This window comes from Lepidothrix coronata, unplaced genomic scaffold (genome assembly GCF_001604755.1).
Source record: "Lepidothrix coronata isolate B3197 unplaced genomic scaffold, Lepidothrix_coronata-1.0 Scaffold51, whole genome shotgun sequence".
Taxonomy (NCBI): Eukaryota; Metazoa; Chordata; class Aves; order Passeriformes; family Pipridae; genus Lepidothrix; species Lepidothrix coronata.
In genome coordinates, this window is record NW_016690231.1 from 4,017,424 (window position 1) to 4,038,113 (window position 20,690).

General features: G+C 41.3%; 1 protein-coding gene across 1 annotated transcript in view; it reads right to left on the bottom strand.

Moving 5' to 3' along the window:
- The window catches only part of LOC108497629 (transmembrane protein 132C-like), a 134,398-nt gene that overhangs the window by 28,458 nt on the left and 85,250 nt on the right, over nucleotides 1–20,690 (bottom strand). The window lies entirely within an intron of this gene.

Consider the following 20,690-nt stretch of genomic DNA (forward strand, 5'->3'; position numbering starts at 1 on the left):
AGTTCAGACCTTTCACTAACATGGACTTGACTGACAATGTTTGGGACAGGATACAAGAGCCTCAAAAGTAAAAATACTGCTCTTTGAATCTAAGCCCATTGCGAAGACGGGGCCTCTCTGTGAACTCTGTATCTGGAACTGTTTCAAGATTATTTAATTTCCTCTGATATGGCCAATGAAGCAATGTAAGGAATCCAGAAGGAGTTAGTGATGCTTTTAACAGCAGGGAAAAATAACGAGGAAATTTGGAGTTTGAGCTGGGGTTGAGGCCTATAAAAGCCTCTCAATGCACCATCGACTAAGCTAACTCTTCTAACTCCTCAACTGTTTCAGCATCACCATATTCCCAAGACTCCCATGCAGGAAGAACTTCAAAGTTTTCTCCAACTTCCAATATAAAGTGAATAAAACATTCAGCAAATTCCTCAGCACAGAAGTCATGAGGACTGCAGCCACTGATGTCAACAGCAGCAAAATGGGGCACTGATACTGTTGATACTGTTTTCAATTCAAGTTTAGTGAGTTTGAAATTTAGGTCAGATTTTCTTTTCATCTTGCAACTTGTTATCTCTCAGGTTCTCCTACAGCTCTCATAAGAAATCCCATCAAACTTAAAAGAAAATGCTAAAAAAGGAATGTTGACTGTTCCAGAAGCGTAAGAACCCTAAATTATTCCTATTGCATATAAGAAAATGAAGCTACCCAACACATTAAATCAGAGCTAGATTTTTAAATAACATTATTGGAAAATCCAAGGCCATTCCCAGGAACTCCTAACTTTCAAAGGCAGAGACCATCCCCATCCATCCTCCTACAAATTATGCCAGGTACTCAGCACTCAATAAAGCACTGCAGTGAAAGGTGTGCCTTTTGGAGCGTCACTCCTGTCATCCAAAACTGAAAATTTTGTTCCAAAAGTATTTATTTCCACGTACTGGGATTTTGATAAGTCCAGAAACAGAATGCAAAGGAGCAGATCTCAACATTTGTGGAAACCCCCCCTCAGTAACAAACCCAACCACTCTTCTCTCTGCAGACTTCCAAAGCAACAAGCACTGAATAACCCACATGGGTTCATCAAAAAGCAAGCTCAATGTATTATCCATTGTGCATTTGGCTACTGCAAGTATTGTGTGTCCTTTAAAATTAATCTTTTGTCTCAATTCCTTAAAGCTTTATTTTTTGTGTCTCTGAGTGTTCAACACGGCGAACTGAGGACTCCAGGGCAAAGGAGCAGCAGCAGAGTTTGTGGAAACAACAGGGAATATTTTCAGGCTATCTCAGCTCTGCTTTGAAATTATTGCACTCAGATCCAGCTTTTCTTTCGCAACTGATATGTATTACTGATACAGAAATGTGATTTAAAGGGACAGGTTCAGAGGAGGAGAAATACCATAAAGGAATTTCAGATATAAAACATACTCTGTGGCTTGGGGATTTACCCATGTTTGCATTTAATGTTAATTTATGAAGTTCAGGACAAATCAGAAAATCATAAAACAAAGAAGAAACAAGCCTTGCACCACTGCCAAGAAGATAAAGACCTGATTATGCAATGAGGTGAAACTTTTGTGCCACAAGCAGCAGAGTAAAACCATCATCCAGGTTTAATTCACAGCAACCCGCCTGGGAGTTGCTCCAACTCCCTCCAGCTCAGCTTTGCTCATCCCTGCAGCACTGAGCCATCAGGGGCCCCAACATGAAATCAAATATGAAGAAAAAGAGGAGGGAAGTGGGAAGCCCAGCAGACAAGACCACGAGGCACCCTGACCCATCCTGTGCTCCTGATTTCCCAGCCCTGGGTGTCCCCAGGAATAGAGCAGCTGCCCCGGGCATGGCCAGACTGGCAGCAGTGTCACACCCAGTCCTGTTTGCTGCTCCACCAGCCATGGATGGCTGCAGGGAAGCTCCCAGCCCAATCACAGCACCACAACAACACCCAAGGACAGGATTAAATCCAGCACTGGACACAGGGTGTAAAAAACCAGGAAGCATTAAAGATGAATGCAAGTTGCTTCTTTTCTGTGGGAACAACAAATCCTATAAATAATGGACAGAGAAGAGTCAATGGGAGAAGCTGCTCTCAGAAAAGCATTTGGGGACTAGAATAAGTCACAAACCAAATGTAAGTCAGCACTGCTGAGGTTAAAAGCCAAACCTAAACCAACCAAAGAACCCTCCTGCAGAGAACTGTACAAAGAGGATTATCACCTGGAAGGGTGAGGTGCTCCTACACAGCACTAGCACGGCCTCAGCTAAAGGACTGTCTCTGCTTTTGAGAATTATGCTGCCAAGAAAAACTTTCTCAAGTGAAAAGAAATAAAAAGGAACAAGGAGAATAAATCAACAAGGAGAAAATAAGATCAATAAGGAATTACCGAAAGAATTGGGATTGTTTAGACTGGAAAAGATTATGAGAAAAGATGTTTACTGTCTCCACAGGCATAAAAATCTTAAAAAAATGAGAAAGAATATAATGCTTTCCATGTTCATGGACAGGGCCTGAGGTAATGGGCTAAAACTGCAACAAGGGAGATTTGTGTGACATTAAGGCAATCTTTATTATAACAATAATGATAGAGAACTGATGGAATAGGTTGTCTAGGGCAGAAGAAAATGCAGTCTAGCCTGAGAGATCTTTGAAGAACAGGTTATCCATCATTCAGAAATAACACAGGTTCTTTCAGTCAGGTAGAGGAGGAGAAGGAGCAGATGATCTCTCGTGGTTCCCTTCACCCCTTTATTTAAGTAGCCTCCATTTCTTCAAAATGGAATGATCACACAATAACCCCTATATCTTGTGTTCTAAATAACCCCATCCTGCTTCACCCACCACAAATAATACGATCCTTCTCCGCTGGACAAAGAAAATGATCTACACCTTCAAAATGGAAACATCTGACAGGCAAATGTCACTGATATTCCTGCTTTCTGCACTGTGTGGAGCAGAGCTGCTGGACCAATTGTTAAGTAATAATCTGTCACTTCCGTGTCTCTCATTCCAACAGGTCATTATTGATGTATCTGAATTCTAAGTGGCTGTGGTACAAAGCCATTACTGCAAAGGTTCAAAAACCTTTTCAAATTTCCCAAGACCTTCCTGGAGAGAAGACAGAAAATTTGGCTACAGGGACATTATCAGCAATTAGAAACCTCAATCTCCTGCCCTTTGCTAATGGCTTCATTAAAGGAAGCAGTGTGCATATGAATGAATTTATTTTGATTAATTACCTCAGAGAATGCATCTGCCCCCAAAATAGTAAAAGGCATTGTTTGTCATGACAAAGGGCTACTGAAATTTTACCTCCCTTCTCTGTAGTACAATAAGAACATCAGGAATTTCAAATTCATGATGAGCAAAAGGAGATGGAAACATACTGTAGATATTATCTAATGGCTTCCTAGCTGGTACCATTAGAGCCATTAGAGATCCTCAGCATTGGGAAGCAGTTGGTACCCACCCAGCTACAGCTCTGGGCAGGAATGGAAACCTTTTGATTTCATCTCCACTGAAAGCAGTCATAACTCATGGGTATTACAGAGATTAAGAAATACTGATGTACAAGCAATTAATATATTACACATGATGCTAAAAGCAATTCCCAACTCTGCCACTTCCCCTACTCACCCTGTAGGTGCCCTGTGCTATTCAACTGTGACGGTTAAAACAAACAAAAAACGAAGACTAAAGAACAAAGTCTTGATTCTATTGTCTTTTTTGTTTAGAACTAAAACAGAAAGGTGCGTGTCCTACGTCCCTGTGGATGGAACAGCCCTGTGGCACAACTTCTGCCTCCTCTGGTTCCTTCGTATGGCTGCGATAAAGCCAAAGGCTTTAAGGCAACAGAGAACTGACCCACTGTCTGCACCAGGAGCTTCAACAGCACTCTGTCTGTCTGTCTGTCTGTCTGCTCAGCCATACTGAGCACCCTGGACGTGCCCCACAGACACGGGGGCTCTGGTTCAGCACCAGAACCTGCTTCCTGCACTCTGCCACCTCCTACAATACCACTGATTATCCACTGATAAGCAGCAGCAGTAGCTGAATCCTCAAGGAAATGTCAAGCAACATTAGGAAAACAATTGTTCTCACAGCAGAACAGGAAACACAATAGCTGGTATAGGTGGTGATTTCTATATTTTGTTTTTAAATGCTGTATTCTATCCTCCTTGCAAGCTAATTTGGGAGTATACAAACAAGATTACTAAGAAACCTTTAGAGAGACTAAGAACTCATTTAAAGTGTAGGCACTTTTCAAAATCACAATATCTTGGCCACTTCCACGTTCTTTAATTTTTAAAATCCCCCAAGAACTAATCTACTTTCTGTGCAGGCAGCAACTGAAGTTTTAAAATCAGATTTATTTTGTGTGACTAAGACTGAAAGCATCTGATAGCAATGTTTGGACTTGTTCCCAAGAAATTCAAACACGGGGAAAGTAGTGTAGAGTAAATTGAAAAAAACAGAAGAAGGATGAGTTGTAACTAAGCATCAATATCTACTTTGGAAAGAAGTTTCTGTAAGTGTAATGCAAACTCTAAAAAAGCAAGGGTTGGCACTTCCAAAGTTGAAATGGAGAGCTACACATATAATCCTCATTAACACAGAAGGGATATTTGAGCTCTGAGCTTTGGAAGCCTCAAACTGTCTTGGCAGCCCGAGGACCGAATTCCAAGATCAGCTGACTCTGATATTGCAGAGACTAAGTTGGTTTTCTTGTATGAAGAACTGCCCATAAACTCCCACTTAAGATGGTTCTTTCCTATTACCAGGGCATCTCTTCAAAGAGTACAGCATAGGAAGGTAATAATTACTATTTAAACATATTTAATTAACAAACAGTATCAATAAAAAACATTTTTTCTTGTTCTTCTAATGGTTAGAGGACAACTCTAGTGGTTAGGCTTAAGGAGATATCAAAGGAGATATTCAAAAGCAAATCATTGAATTCTGTGGGTATGAAATTACTTTAAAAATCTATTGCTAGAATTCAGTGCAAATATCAGCACTCTCCAGGAAGTCTCCAAGATTTCTTCCTTGGAGCTGATGTTAGGACTCAGAGTACCATTAACTTCCATGCATACTCTTGTCTTGCCTATGTCAGAGTTAATTTGGATAAAGCCCACTAACACCAATATTGGTCTAAATATTTTCTTCTGCAGCTGAACTCACTGTGCTACTTCACAGAAAACTCTGCAAAACTGGGTTTCAGAAAAATCAGTACTTTCTCAGAAAGGGAAAATACTGTCCCTAAAGCAAATGTATTCTAAGCAGAGCTGAGGAGCTTGTGCCACATTTGGCCATTCCAAGTTAGGTAATCCTATGGCTGACTCTGCAGGAATCTCACATTTTATTCCATCCCTGTTTCAGTCGGGGAACTTCCACTGGTGTCAGTGGGAGCTCTGTGCAAAGAGCAAGAATACAGAATATGAGCCTTAGATGCTTGGATTTAGCTGAAGAACAAACCTTATGCTCATCCAACCCCTCAGTCGTAAGAAGGCAACCATTCAGCCATGACTAATTTAGGAACTAATTCAACATTAAATTGTGGCAGAATGAGGAAACAAAGTGACAGCTGTTTAATTAAACTCTAAATCCGATTAGATGGTGTTATCAAGAGAAATCCATGGGAGCCTGAGGTCATGAGAATGGTCCTGTTTACAGGCTGGAAATTCTGTAAGTGGAGCCTCACAGAATGATGTTAATCATAGCTTAGCATTTGGATTTCCCCCTCACTCAAACACGCCACCTCGGGAGTGATCAAACCCGTGGCGTAGACATGAAGGAGTGACACAAAAACGCCACTTATGTTTTAATTGCTAAGGAAATTTTCTTGAAAGAGTATGTGGAAAAGAGGCTTTGGTAGCACTGCCTGCCTTCAAATCAAACCACTACTTGTCTTATGGAAAAAGGACAGAAGCAGCAAGTCCTTTACAGGACTTGGGTCGGCGGAGACAACGCCCACAGAGGAGAGCTCCAGGAGCTGGGCTGTGCCTCCAGCTGCTGTTCAACCCATCACCCTGATCAACAGTGACACCTTGCCAGCACAGTCACAAGGGAAGAAGATGGAGATGTGGGAGATGCACCCATTTCAAACACCACAGACAATCTCCTGACGAGCCTCGAGTTGTGCGTCACCAGTTTCAGTGGCACCTCAGCCAGCGGGTGACAGAGCTGAACTCACTGCAGGCAATTGTGCTGATTTGTGACCCTGGTGAACACAAGGGGTGTAGATTCGAGTTATTAATACTACTAAGATTACAGCTGATTAACAAAATAACTTTGTTAGGCAGCAGACTCTGTTTATCTACATAATCCTATGATTAACAGTAAATTATACATTGTGCTTTCTGCCAACTGGGTTCTCTGACACTCCACATTCACAGGCAGTGTGTACAAGAAGGGAAAGGAGCTGACATTCAGGTTTAAAATTCTTAGCACACCCTTCAGGAGAACAGGAGTGTTTCTACAGACCAAAGGGTTTGCTTGGTTGAGGATTTCCCTGAGGCAGATTCACCCTGTTGGCAGGCACTGGGGAAGGGCAAATCTTCTTGGTCAGATTTTGGGTTGTTCTTTCACTTGATTCTAATGCTACTGACCCATCACATGTAAATCCTGCTCTGTTTCATTCATCAGTTTATAATATGAGGGCTTTTACTTCATGAGTAATATAACACTGCAAAAAAAAAAAGTATAATGCTGTTAAGCAGTAAAACTTACTTAATAGCACCCCTCAGCATTCAAATGTGGATCTAGATGGAATCCAGGTTACTCCCTGACTCTCACTCCATGACTCTAAGGTCCCTACTGGCAAGGAAAACGTTAACTAAGGAACAAATTAACTGTGTTGAAAAATCAGGCCATTCAAAATCTACGTAAGAAACAGACTTAAAGAATAAAAGTTGCCATTTCAGCAGTCTCTTTCTTACGAGGACAGGAGAACAAAGGATCTCAAAGTTTCTTTTGGATGCTAATTCTTTTTGTCACGCAACAACACTGTGAGGTATCTTCTCTTTAATAAATCTGTTTTTGAATCGCCAACCACGCACACGGCACAGAAATTAAGGACAACACCTGCCCTGAAGAACAAACAACACAGAAGTCAAACACAGCCAAAACATCTCCCATGGAAAGACCCAAAGGTGGAGGCTGGCACTGTTCTGTCCCTGGCAGGCACATGTGTTTGAAGACCCTGATCAACATGATGCCTGTGGGACTCCAGAGTCTTAAAGAAGGGGAATGGAGGAAAGGTGGAAACAGGGACACAGGGAAGGGATTCACACTGATCTTCCTCACCTCCCAGAAGAGTGGCTGTGGCAGGTAAAGCCCACCAGTGCACAGGCTAGGCTGGGGCCCCTCACTAATTTCTCCTGCAAGAAAAACAGTGGCAGCTTCCTGGGACCAGAAGGAGAGGGAGCAAATGGGGCTCAGCCAGGATGGGAATTTTTGGGGCCCAGCAGAATCTTCCCTGTAGCTTTTGTGAACGATGTAATTTACGACGAAGATCTAAGTGTCTCTTCAAAAGGAGAACTCAGTGTTCTGCACATGCAATGCCCTTTTAATCAACGATCCTGTCTCTGTTTAGTCTCCCTATTGAGATAAATCTTAATTACTGGCCCCCTATTTTAGCAACAGACCGTTCCATTTTCTTCCCTGCTTGTACAGTTTTCAAATACCCTGCCTGTGGAATTACTGAGTCCTGATAAATTATGCTCCGCAGACAGAAAAAGGGGAATGTGGAATATATTAAGAGACAGGGATGCAAAAAAATACCTTTGGATTCTTGGATGACTAATCCACACTTTCCTAGCAGTGAATCCACCCTGTTAGCACTCAGACATGCAAAAGGGAACATGGCCAATGATCACTTTGATTTAGCAGATGCAGGCTGTGTTGCTGAATGTAATTCTATCATCAGCCAAAAGTGAGCATCCCTTAAAAAGCAAGAAGGGACTGGATCAACTAATTGCTTTGTTCTGTTTACAGTTAATGGCATAAAATGATGGAAAAACGTTATAAAGCCATTAATCAGATGTGTGCATTGGTATGAAGGGCACATTGACCCAAAGTCACATACAGAGGCCTGGACTCTACCCAGGTTGTTGTCATGATAATCTCACTTCTTAGTGCTTGTAATTTTGAATAAAAAATTTAAAATCTTATCAGCATAACCTTCCTGTTTGCAAAGGCCATAAATGCTGTTCTGGCTGGCAGAAAAATGAGCAATGGTCACACCCTGGTTTATAATCAGGATGAATCCGCCAAAAAGGAGAATGAGAAATTTTGCTTTATGCTGTGGGCTAAAAAATGCCCCTTCTTCAGAGCTTATGGAAACAGAATTATACTGGCAGATGAGGCAGCTTCCTACGATCTGCTGATGAGGGATAACCAGTCCTTCTCTTCACTTCCAATGTTTGGAACTCAGTGGAATGAAAAATCCTTATTACCCACCACAGCCAGAGAGGTATAAAACCTCTGAAGGTCCTCTCACTTCTTCCACTTCTGAACACCTGAGAATCGAATTCAGATTCCTTTTAACAAATTGGCTTCAGGAGTAAATATTTACTTCTCTGTATTTGTCATACCAAATTTATCATATGCAGTTCACAACACCAATTCAAAACTTAATTTTGGAGCTGTAATAGTTTGCCACAGGCACTGAGACTAACCAGGAAATCTTATTTCCTCTCCCTCGTGGAATCAGGATCTAAGCACTTCCATTAATATTTCTACCAGTAAAGTTCCATTCCCTGAATATCAGTGCTACTTGTATTTAACATTTCTCTCAAAGTAACCCCATTTTGGCTCCATGTGATAGCTGGATGTCAATATGCTGAGCAGTGACTATAATGAGGGACTGTTTCTACACCAAGGAGGTAAAAGGCAACCAGATCAACTGATTGTCAGTTCATCTTGGTGAATAACTGATTCTTCTTGTTTTCTGAACACATCTAGGAATGAGAAAAATCATTCCCACGTCATCTGACACAGGTTTGGTTTTGCTTTTCCTGCTGAATAAAACACTCCAAAAATTTTGAGGTGTTCTAGTTTCCCTTCCATTTTGTTTTCCAAATATATTTGGGGAAATACATAGCCCCAGTGTTCTATCAAAACAAAACAAAAAATCAAATTACTTTTAAAGTATAGACCAGCAAATACCAATTTAAATGGTTCTTCATTTGACCCCTTGTAGCTTTTAAATTTTTTTTAATATATAAACCCTTTGTTTTCTTTTACCTTAAAACTTGTCTTTACCCATCATAAAGCAAGGTGGAATCAGAAACACGTGGTCCTTTTGCCACAGAGAGGATGGATTTGGTTAAGCAATGATTACTGACTCCTTTGGGAACCTGCATCCTTGGAGGAGCTCAGAATATCCAGATCCCTGAATTGTGAGGGACAAAACTAATCACCCAGTGGGTTGGAGGGGCATCCCCTGCAGCAGCCACAACCAGCAAACCTTCTGCGAGGAGGGAGATGTCAGACAGATTCCTCTGAGACTGCAGATGGTGAGAACAGCTCCGGAAACTCCTTCCTCCCACCTGCCAAGGACGGATGCGCTGCTCGGATCAGGCAGGGGAACACGCTCAGCTCACCCGTGACAACGTGTTACACTTGCACTCAGAGCCTTTGTTTAACGAACCAAGGCCTCAAGAAAAAACCCCAAACCTTCCTCCCACCCTAAATTACTCCGACAAGATGATCTTACCCGATAATGTAACCCCCCCAGGTGACGGGAAATGCAAATTAACAAGGACATGAAAGAAAATCAACCGAACGTTTTCATGCTTGATTGTGTCTTCCTTTTGCATCTTCAAAGCTGCAAATGTGCACAGTTTGTCTTTTGTGAGTGCCTATCATAACCAACACGTATCAACAGCGACTGAGCCTCTGGCTGGAGGCCCCTCTGCTTTGCAGGAGCTGTGACACCAAATTCAATTAGGAACAGCTCACTAAAAACCCAAGTATTACACTAAAGCTGTCTCTATTTTCTGTTGACTAAAACAGATATGTCAGGATCCAGTGGCCAATGTGCATTTTCAAAGAAAGATGGTATTTCCTGCTGTGTGGAGGAAGAGTCTGTAACTGAAAAATTACTTCAAAGGAAACAATTCTGGAACCACTTAAAACGTAGAAAAAGTTTTAAGGACAACTGCAGGAGATGGGAAGCAGAACCCCACATTTCATCTTTCTATAACCACTTAAAATATAGAATAAGGACATAAAGGGGACTGGAGGAGATGTGAAGCAGAAGCCCACGTTTTATTTCTCTAACTAAACTTAGACGTAAATGAAAAAAATCACCCTGATTTTTTAAGGGATGCTTATGTGTAACTACCTGCTCCTCTTCGTGACATTTCATTCCTTACTTTCAATATTTTGCTAAATTGACTTAGAAATGAAAGCACTTATGTAGGAAACACACCATCTAGAGAGAGAAAAAATTGCAGTTACGGCTTGAAATGTGAGTGATTACTTGAGATACTCCGACTCCAGCATTAATGGTTATTTTTAGCATAGAAAATGCAAACAGATGAAAAGCTGTGAAGTGACAGGTTAAAAGCCTTTATTCTGAGACCAACACACTTGAGAACCATCACTGTTGCTGCCTCAGAGCATTGCTACTTATGGATATAAGTATACTTGCAGATGCTTATGAATGCACTTACACTTGATAAATACAAGCAATAAACTGTCCTAAGTCCTCTTCAAAACTTATGCTTTTATGCATTCATGCCATGCATAAATTATACACATTTCATCTACAGTAGACATATGACAATATTTACAATGCCTAGTCATACATATAATTTTTTAGCTAACAAACACCCTTAGAAGAGAGCTTGGAAAACAGCGGAGAGAAAACATATTCAGAGCATTAGCTCAGTCAATGTAGCTACTTACAACACTCCCAGGAAAGGATAAATATTTGTTACAGATACCAAAAGCCAGGCCAATAAAATAGCCCTGGAAACTGCAACACATTCTATCCTTTGTAATCACAAAAATAGCTTTTCATTTACTCAAACATCCAAGGAATAATTGTCCGAGGAAGCTTCGGGCTATGATGAACACCTCTCATGTTTTCTCCATTGCTGAATGGTCCTATTAAGTTTATCACAGATGGGAAAGGGAATATTGGTAAAGCCTGAATGGGAGAGAAAGGCAATAGCCACCTGGTGATCTTATAATGGACTAGTTCATGGATGCTTAAGCAGCCAAGGATGGAGCTCTATATTATTTTCTCGCTGAAATAATTTCATGGCTTACAGTTCTCTTTCGTTGCATAGAGACTAATACATGAAACTTGTCAATTTAAGGGTGTTTTCTCAAGGCCTGTCAGTCATTTACTTTCCTTTTTCACCAGTCTGAGGAAGTTACTTGGAAATGGAGCCCCAGTGAAATTGGGTTTGCTCCACCATTAGGCAGAACCAGAGCAGCTCTGGTGGTGCCTCCAGTCTGTGACGACTGTGGGGATAAAGCCGGTCGTAAAAAGGCAATTTGCATTAGCAATCTGAAATTCTTCCCATGTTCATTTCAATTAGACCTGTGGCCCCTGTTATAGAGTTGGCTTTATAGCTATAATAATATTGCTGTAATAGCTGTAATCAATAGGCAGTTGCAGATTGAAAATACAGAAGCATCTTAGGACACAGGAATGTGTGCACACACAACACAGGCTGTATGTATGTGATGTATGTGTAGATGTGAGCACACAAATACATCCCCAGCTATAATGAAAAGAAGACTACGAGGCATCCTGTGTTAACAGAAGCCACAAACTTGATTACAGGCAGATAGAGGCTGTACTTTTCATTTTATATATAACATTTTTCCATCCCAGTTCTTTCTTAGCGTAAATATTTTGCAAACAATTTTTTTCAGCCTGACCCCACTGAAATCAACAGTCATTTTCAGTAAAGCCAAGGTCCATCCCACCAAGCATTTCTTTGGAGTAAACCCCAAAGAATCCCCACTAATGTGCTTTCCTGTAGTCAGACCCAAGCACTTCTATAAACCTCTGCTGACTTCCACCTGAAGGGCTGGGGTCCTACTCAGACAAAACTGATGGATGTAAGTGGCCATCAGGGTAATAAGACATGATAAGAGGGGGTTTTCCAGCACTTAGTGATGATCTGGATCACAGGGATACTTCTTTTGCTGCTGTCAGTTTATCCCTTCACACGTTGCAGATGTTCCCTGTGGTTGATATGAAACCACCACCATGGGTGGAGGATGGACAGACAGTGTTTGAGAGCAGCACAAAGTCATGCTGGGCAGCAAAGACAGGGATCTTAACATGGTTTCTGAAAGATAGGAGTCAAAACCTTCAAAAAAAAGCTTAAAGAAGCCCTTCAGTGAGGGTCTGATATTTACAAATACTTATGTACACTTTTTAGCTGCTTCTGTTTGTAGTGCATTCTTCAGCAGCAGCAGGAAAAGCTGCCAAGGAAGTATATCCTTTGAGAAGGGAAACTGCACACTGAAGATACCCACACAGTTACAGGAAAAAAAAAAACAAACAACAAACAACCAAACAAAAAAACCCAGGGTATTTCTGGGGACGTGCTTCACAGCAGATCCAATTCCTAGTCTGCAGCTCTGGGAAAAGACTGAAGTGTCTAAGAGCAGAGTGCCATTTCCATGCTCTCAGGTATCATGCCTGGCCTCCAGATGCTCTTCCATAAGGGCACAGGTCTCCTGTAGGTCCTGTGTCATGCCTGGCAGCCCTGAATGGATGGCTCAGACTCTGCAGCATCTTTAATGGTATCAGACACCTCCCTGCAGGCATCTGGATCACCTCCTTTTTGCTTCCCCCTGAATTCTGTGCAAGTTTCCAATCTGCCTTCTTGTGCTTCAGCTCCCCCTGTACAGAGGGGCTCTGCCCTCACTCCATTTATTAACTGTGGAAGTAGAAACTCTTTTCAGTCAATGAAATTTGATGCCTTCTATAATCTGTAACTGGAACTTCAGGTGGAGCCCCCAGATTTTACTGCATGGGAACCAAGTTTTATACAGTGTTCCAAGCCACATAAACTATTGATGATGAATAACAAAGAATAAACTATTCAATTTGGAAAATCAAGGTAAAATGTTATCTACCCTGGTTGCCCCAAGGGATGGGCACTGCACTGATCTGAGTGTGGGGTGGTCTGCACTCTACAGCTGGGCTGCAGTAATTTTAAATGCTTTATGGACTTCAAGGATTAAGTCCCAAGGACAATGTCTCGTTTTAAGTAACTGGGGTACTGCAAGATACATGGATGATTTTTATGGCCGCTGTGGAGGTTGTGAACTTGTTTTATTTGTGTAGATTAATATGTCATGGATTATTAATTAGTTACTTTCTCCTTCTAACAGACAGTATTCATCTCCTCCAAGTTCCTAACGGTCCTCAATTTTTGTCCATGCTCTTGGCTGAAGTTTGTGGATGTCAGAACCCTATTTAAACCACAGCACAAGCGAAGCAGGCAGATTCTGCTCCAGTATTTCAATTTAATTTAGTCTATTTTGAAATCAGCAAGAGAATATTTCTACTTGCTCCTTTCTTATATTGGCTGTACAGTTTTAATTCTCCATAAGCAAAACCTGAAACAAAGACACAACAAATTCTTACGACACTGCTATGAAAAGGTAGTAATAAAAATGCAGAAAATAGGCATTATTAATTCTTATCCTTGTACCTATAGGATTTTTCCTTTTCAAATAGTTTATTGATTTCACTGACTTCATAGCAGGTCCACATAAGCACATAGAGGGCAGGAACAAGATTATTTGCACTAATGAGAGCAGATGCTGTACAGACATCAGAAACTTAGTGCAGCTAAAAAGATGAGAGAGTGACACAGGAAAATTAAATTATTGATCAGACACATGTCTGATAGACTGGTGGCCCTTACATAGAAACTAAACCTGGCATATATCTAGAAGAAGGCAAATTAAATATATACAGTATGCATAATCACAGATTCAATTATTTCTTCCTTCCTCAAGCAAAAACATGTTTTACCTTCAGGGGTTGCTTGTCAAGATCCTCCTGGCTGAAAGCTCATGGCTAGAGAACCATCCCTAAAATAGGTTGCTATGATCATTGTATAAGTCACGGATATGACAGACAAAGGGATCAAATCCATTTGTTTAAAGCAGTATTTTAGTTGTTACCATAACCTGGAGCAAGCCCAGTGACCATTAACTTTATCTGAGCATCTCACAGCAACTTACAACGCTGAAAGAGACTTGAAGAAAGATTTGTGCACTTGAAAGCTTGGCTGTTTTTTCCAACTCTTGGATGGCCTAATAAAAGACATCACCTCGAGCCACAAACCTTGCCTCACTTATATTTTTACTCTTCAGGACTAGAACGGCACTGTCAGTATTGAGGTTGGCATCCACGTTTAAGCAGGGAATTTTCCTTCATAGAGAATGACCCTGTAAGCCAAATACTTGCATTGTAACGTAGGAAATATGAACCACTGTGACTGTTTTAAACCTGCTGCGGGCCTGAGCCAAAGATCCAAAAAAAGAGGCAGAAACCAACTCCAGACCTGCGGCTCCCGGTCCACCAGACCATTCCTATTTTTGCATATCAGAGTCTCCCAGTGCTTAATGAGTAGTCCATAATTTGAATGAGGTAAGAGCAGTGAGGAGGAATTACTGAGTCTCGAATGACTTATTTATTACCACACCAATCTCACTCCTGAAGATTCCAAGCATCCTTAAAACATATGCCGCAGGATACCTGGTGCCAGCTGGCAGCTCTGCTCTTTAGTCACTGCTTTTCAACGCTTCCAATTGACATTTTGTCCCAGATCCAGAATCTAAAACAGAGTCTTCTCTGCTGGCTCAATCCAAGCAGCAAAGCCCTATAAAAACTTCTCTTGCTATTGGCACACAGGCACGTAGCACCCTGTACAAAATGATTCAAGAGTACGTCCGGGTCCAAGACTGATCTCTTTGGTTTCTGCTGCTGACATAATATATGCAGCAGGAGGCCTTCTACCTTCTGTTAGCTCTCCAAAATGAGAACTCAAGATCACAAAGAGGTTATAGCAAGCCTTTTGGATTTCAGCCAGTTGTGCACCGTTTCAGAACACAAAAGGAAGAGAATTCACCTTTAAATCACACAAGGTGATTTTGTCCACCATCGTCTCTCCCCATCCACGTCCTGGTAAAGTCTGGTTTATGCAAATGAAAATAAAAGTGTTATGCCAAGGTAAAAAAATGTCCACATTAAAGAAAAAAAAAGATAAAGTGGATCTCCCTGGAATGGCACACTGAGACTTAAACTCAGTAATGAACCTTAAGGTTTGAACTGTAAGAAGTACTTTGGGAGTAAAAGGTATAAATAAATATGCTATGCTGCAGAACCAGCCTAGATGTGAGCACATTATGTGGTGCAGTAACACACTGGTGTGTTTTTCAATACTGAATTTACAGGCTAATGTTTCCCTCTATCATTTTCTCAAACTTCCCAGTGAACTTGAATTATTTTTTTACACTTATTTAGTTTAAGCAAAATACTCATTTCACAGACTCCAAAACATGCAGAGCTCTGGTCCTACAGGGCCTTGGAGAGCAGAGCACAACACAGTCACTAATCCTGGTACTGACAGTCAGCATTCAATATTCACCCACTGTAATTAATAAAACTGTGCTGTTGCTATTTTTTACTAATAGAGGATTTCCAAAAGCAAATTGCAGCCACAAATTACATCATTACAGCCTTATATTACTGTTCTGTGAGGTAACAAATCTTGCAGAAAGACAATCAGCCTTGCTAGAGAAAAAAAAACCACGGAGAACAAATCAGATGATTTGGACCTGATTAAAATTAATGTCAGTGGTACTCTTTTTTTTCCATTTGCTTGCTGAAATTCCCTCTCTCCCCAGTGTGCTGGCTTACTGACGGTCATGCTACGGTGCTGGTGCTTTAAATATCAGGCATGATTTGTTTCTGAGGGAAAACCAAACCTGACTGTTCACTGTCTGTGCTGATTTACTTTGCTGGGCCCTGCAGTTTAACTGTGGTCTAAAGACACACCACAGCAATGGGGCCACAGCCACAGGGGACAAGTTTTGGTCTGTTCATTCATTTCAGCACATGTGTAAAAACATGGAGAGCTTGGGCACTGCAGGAAGACCTTTGCATACAGGCCCTCTAACTTAGAAAGGTTGTTTTGCTGGTAGTCCAAGCTTTGGTGCAGTTTTGGTACCCTCTTCATTCTGGGATTATGAACAGACCAAATCCCATCCCCACTGCTGCTCTCCATGTCTTTTAGCAGCTGCTGCAGAAGGAAAGAGCCAGAAGCACAATGCCAGCTTTCTCTCCAGGACTGTGCCGAACCCTGTCCTGGGTTTTGGTCTTTTATCTCCCTCAAGCAGAACTATTGAGTTTGAAGTACAGATTTCTAATGAATTCCATGACAAACATCCTCAGTGATGAGTGTCTGGCTGGATAATGAACTGTAAACTGAAAGCAGGGTAAGGCAAACATGCATCTGAGAGCAAACCAAAGGTGAAAAGTTGTTGGGATTTAATGTTTGGGGGTAGCTCATTAAAACACTGAAGCTTATAAAACACCTGGTGATTTCCCCCCCATGCTCCCTCATTATCTTCCATTAGAGTAAAGCATTTTCTTGTTGTCTCGACAGTTTCACTGTCCAAGCTGTAACACCTCAGGACCTTATTAATCAGAGTCCACCCTAAACAATTCAGAATTCTGCTAAGTAAATACTTCACCTGATTGTGAAGAGTGAAGCATTACCCAGAAATTTTTAAATTCTCTTTACAGATCAAAATCATCATTAGAAGCCGCCAATTAAGAGAAATTGCTCCTGTTTTTCAGTAAAGGTCATGGCTATCCCAACTAATGCTCGAGCTGGCTCTGTCTGCCAACACACCTGGTCTGCTCTGGCAGACACTGTTCAGATGTCATCTCCCTTCTTAAGTGACAGCAGGAGGAGGTGGACACCTTTACTCCCTAGGGTAAACCACAAATGTTTGGTGTTTGGAATTAGTTTGGACAGTGCCTGGACATGTATTTATGAGTTAAGTCAAGACAAGTGTTTGTTAGCTAAAGGTAATGAGAAAGCTCGAGTTTAGATGAGCACTAGGACATTAACTTCCACAGGACAAGGTGCAATCTAGCAGTGGAGACTGCTGAGTACAACTCCCTTTCCAGCTCTGGCAGCAGCTCCTGAACAAAGCCCTGCAATGTTCTTCCATCTCCCTTTACATTCCTCTCAAATCCTTGGCAGCAGAAGTGCTGTGCTGCAGGAGGTTCAGTCAGGCACAGCATCTGCCTCCCTGTGTTGGCCATGGGTGAACTCTGGTCAAAGCCTGAAATGCTTAACACACACTACAGTCTCACAAATTAGGAACTTCTTTGCTTTTAAATTCCAGTCCTGTGTCAGCTGCAAACTTTTGCAGAATATCAGCCCCTGAAATTGGTCTCCTGCTCCTTCTGAGAAGTGCCTCTCCGCCCTCCTCCATCTGATCTGGCTGTGAAGGCAGCAGGGAGGGCATGCAGGGTGAATACAGCCCTGAGCATCAAAATAGTCAGCCCTGGAATGTCCTTTCAGGCACATCATGTGGGACCAGAGCTCACTTTCTGCTGGCTCTGCGTGGTCTCTGCTCACACGTGTGTGGCAGCTGTGAAACTGCCTTTGTGGTTATGTTAAACAACCAGAATTTTAACCAGCTGTCATTTCAAATATAAACTGTTATTTAAGACGTCTTCTTCTGATGGAGCAGCATCATAAACCTGAACCAACACTTAGAGCAGCCCCCAAATCCTGCCCAATGCATCACAAGAACAAAATGATCTCCAGAATCCACACGTGACACAACACAGTGCCATGAACTGACACCAGAATTATCTGCAGCAGAATGTGGACTTGACTCCAGCCAACTTGCAATGCTGAGAACCAGCACAGAGGCTCCTGTTATTATTAAGCCTCATATTAATATCTCTCAGAGATCTTTAAAAATCTAGAAACTAGCTGGCCCCACCTCCCCTCAGCATTTTAAAATCTCAAAGTAATCCATTCAAGAGCATTGTCAGATATGAGGGCTGCTGGAAGAGGAAATTATTCATACTCTTGTGCTGCATAGAAAATGACATACAACTTGATCCAATGGAAATATTAATTCCAGCCAGCTGAGATAGCCTTATTGATCCACTCTCATTTCCTGCAAAAGGTAGGACTGAATGTGATTGTAGTAAAGAAAAGCAAAACAGAAGCTAGAGGCAAAAGTGCAAGGGCTGTAGAAATGAAGACTGGGACTTGAAAAGGCGCTGTTGAAATGAGTCATTTTGAATTCTCTCCGTTGCCTGCATCTTCTGACCAATTCAAGATCAATGAACAACAGTTCATCCGTTTTTTTGCTTTTGTTTCCTGATGGGCAGACAACAAAAGAGCCAATTCTTCACAGATAAGATTAATCAATAAGCATTGCTAGTCACAGCCTAGTGCACTACGTGACACGGCCAATTAATAAGCAGGTATGCAGGCTCCTGAGTTCTGCTATAAACAGAGAGCAGTGGCACAATCTTTAGTGAAATTATATCCACCATAAGTCTGGAAGGAATGCTATCCTGGTTTAAACAATTGCAACCTGCCATGATGGAAACTGTAGGCACAGAAGTGATCTCAGTCACTGCTTCTCCCTTAACATCAGGAGATTGCAACTCTGGTGTTACACACAGAGCACTCAGTGTGGTAACTGGGCTCTAAAAACTCCTGACTTCATGGTACTATTTAGGGCTTCACAGTTCATTTAAATTGGCCCAGTTACTATTACTAACAGTAATAGGATAGTCTTACATAAAATAAATTTCCTTCAACTCACGGGGTTCCTTTTATGTGATCCATAACTAAATTATCTGAGACAATACCTGTCAGCTGAAAAGTCTGATACGTAGATTATCCATTTGTTTGTTTGTGATAAGCAAATCAGGAAATGGATTTTATCTTCTGGAAAGCTCCTCAGTGCCTGTTGGCCCCGCTTCCTTCAAGACTGAAAGATGAACAGGAGTGAGGATTCTGCACTTGTGTGACCTTGAACCAGACAGAGCTTTATGGTGTGAACTCACGGACTGTGCAGGGATGAAAACTCTATTTATTCAGGTCCATATTTTAAAATGGTATTACAGGGACTTCATTACAATGAAATACCTTAAAAAACCCTTTACCTTAGGGAATGGCATACATAAATGTGTGCATAAAACAACACTGCTTCGGGAGCTAAGTTTTTGATCATCTCTGTTTTCAAGGCAAGCAAGTTAACAAACACACATAAAAGTGTCAAAAGCGCTTTTGGCTGAGTCACAGCTCTGCAGCAGGTCCATTCTCCTGCTTCTGCAGCAGGACTGTCAACACACTGAGTTCAGAATGCAAAGAAACACACAACCCAAGCACTTCCTAATGAACAACTACCACCGAGCAAAAAGCAGGTGTGGAATTGTCCTGCCTGATAAACAGCTACACATTAATGCTGGGTTTGCCAGGTTACTCTGCATAAACACTTGGAACTTGGATTAAACAGCATGGATGCTGTTTCACAAGGAAAAGATGCTTTTACATCAGTAGAAAGGCAGATTATTATATCTTTTATGAGGCCCACTGGTACAGCTGAGGAGAAGAGACGTGAGGTGTGAAAAAGCAGTAAGAAACTTTCAGAGATGCCTGAGAGCTGTTCCAACTTTGGTTTGTTTGTAAGGAATTATCAATGCATTACAGAGTCTGATGAATGAAACCTGAAAGACCCACTGAAAACCAGTATTAGTGTTAGTTTTTTTTTTAAAGAGGAAATACTCATGGATAAGCAAGTTGCATGGCTTCCCATGGTGACAAATGTCTTCAAATTTAGACTAGAACTCTCAGAGTAAACTCCTGCCACTGGGTTTATGCTTCAACATTTCAAATATCTGTATTTTATGCAAGTCACAGACAGGGATCAACTTCAGAGAGAGTTTATCCTGCTGCTGAAGGACTACTGCTTTAGTTCCATATACAGGGACCCAAATGGCCTTGCATAAATATTAAACCACTGATTCCCCATCTTCCTCCCATGAAGGAGTTTTCCTTTAATATTAATGTGCCTTATTGGCATCGAACAGTGCACTTACACACAGGTTTTCTACCTTGTTCCATCCCAAAGCAAAATTTAATAGTATTAAAAACATGCACTATCCATTTAAAGCACGAAAAGAAATCTCTCGCTGAGTTTCCCAAAACGTGTCCTCATGTTGAACACAAACATACAGACCTCTTCACTGGAATTTTTGTGTGTTCACATACTATAGATGTGACCAATTTGGGATATTTCAATCTAGTCAAGTGGAAAAATCAACATAGTTGGCTACATTTGCTCATGATGGGATAGAAATTTGAGGAAAATTTGTGGAAAGTAAGTTAAAAAACCCTGTACACCTTAATTGGCAAATTCTGAGGTTACTTGTGATTAATTGAGGAGGTTTTCAAAAGCAGCTTAGCAGATAATTAATTAAGCTCCTATGAAAGCACTTTCCTAATTGATCCTGCAACAAGCAAGATGAAATTAAAAAAAAAAAGCCAGAATAGGGCACAACTCAGACAGTAGATTTTTCCTGTCAGCAGACAGTGGGACATATTTTCTGCTTTGCCTTAAGAAATTCTTTTATTTTCTTATTTAGCTCTCCTACTTG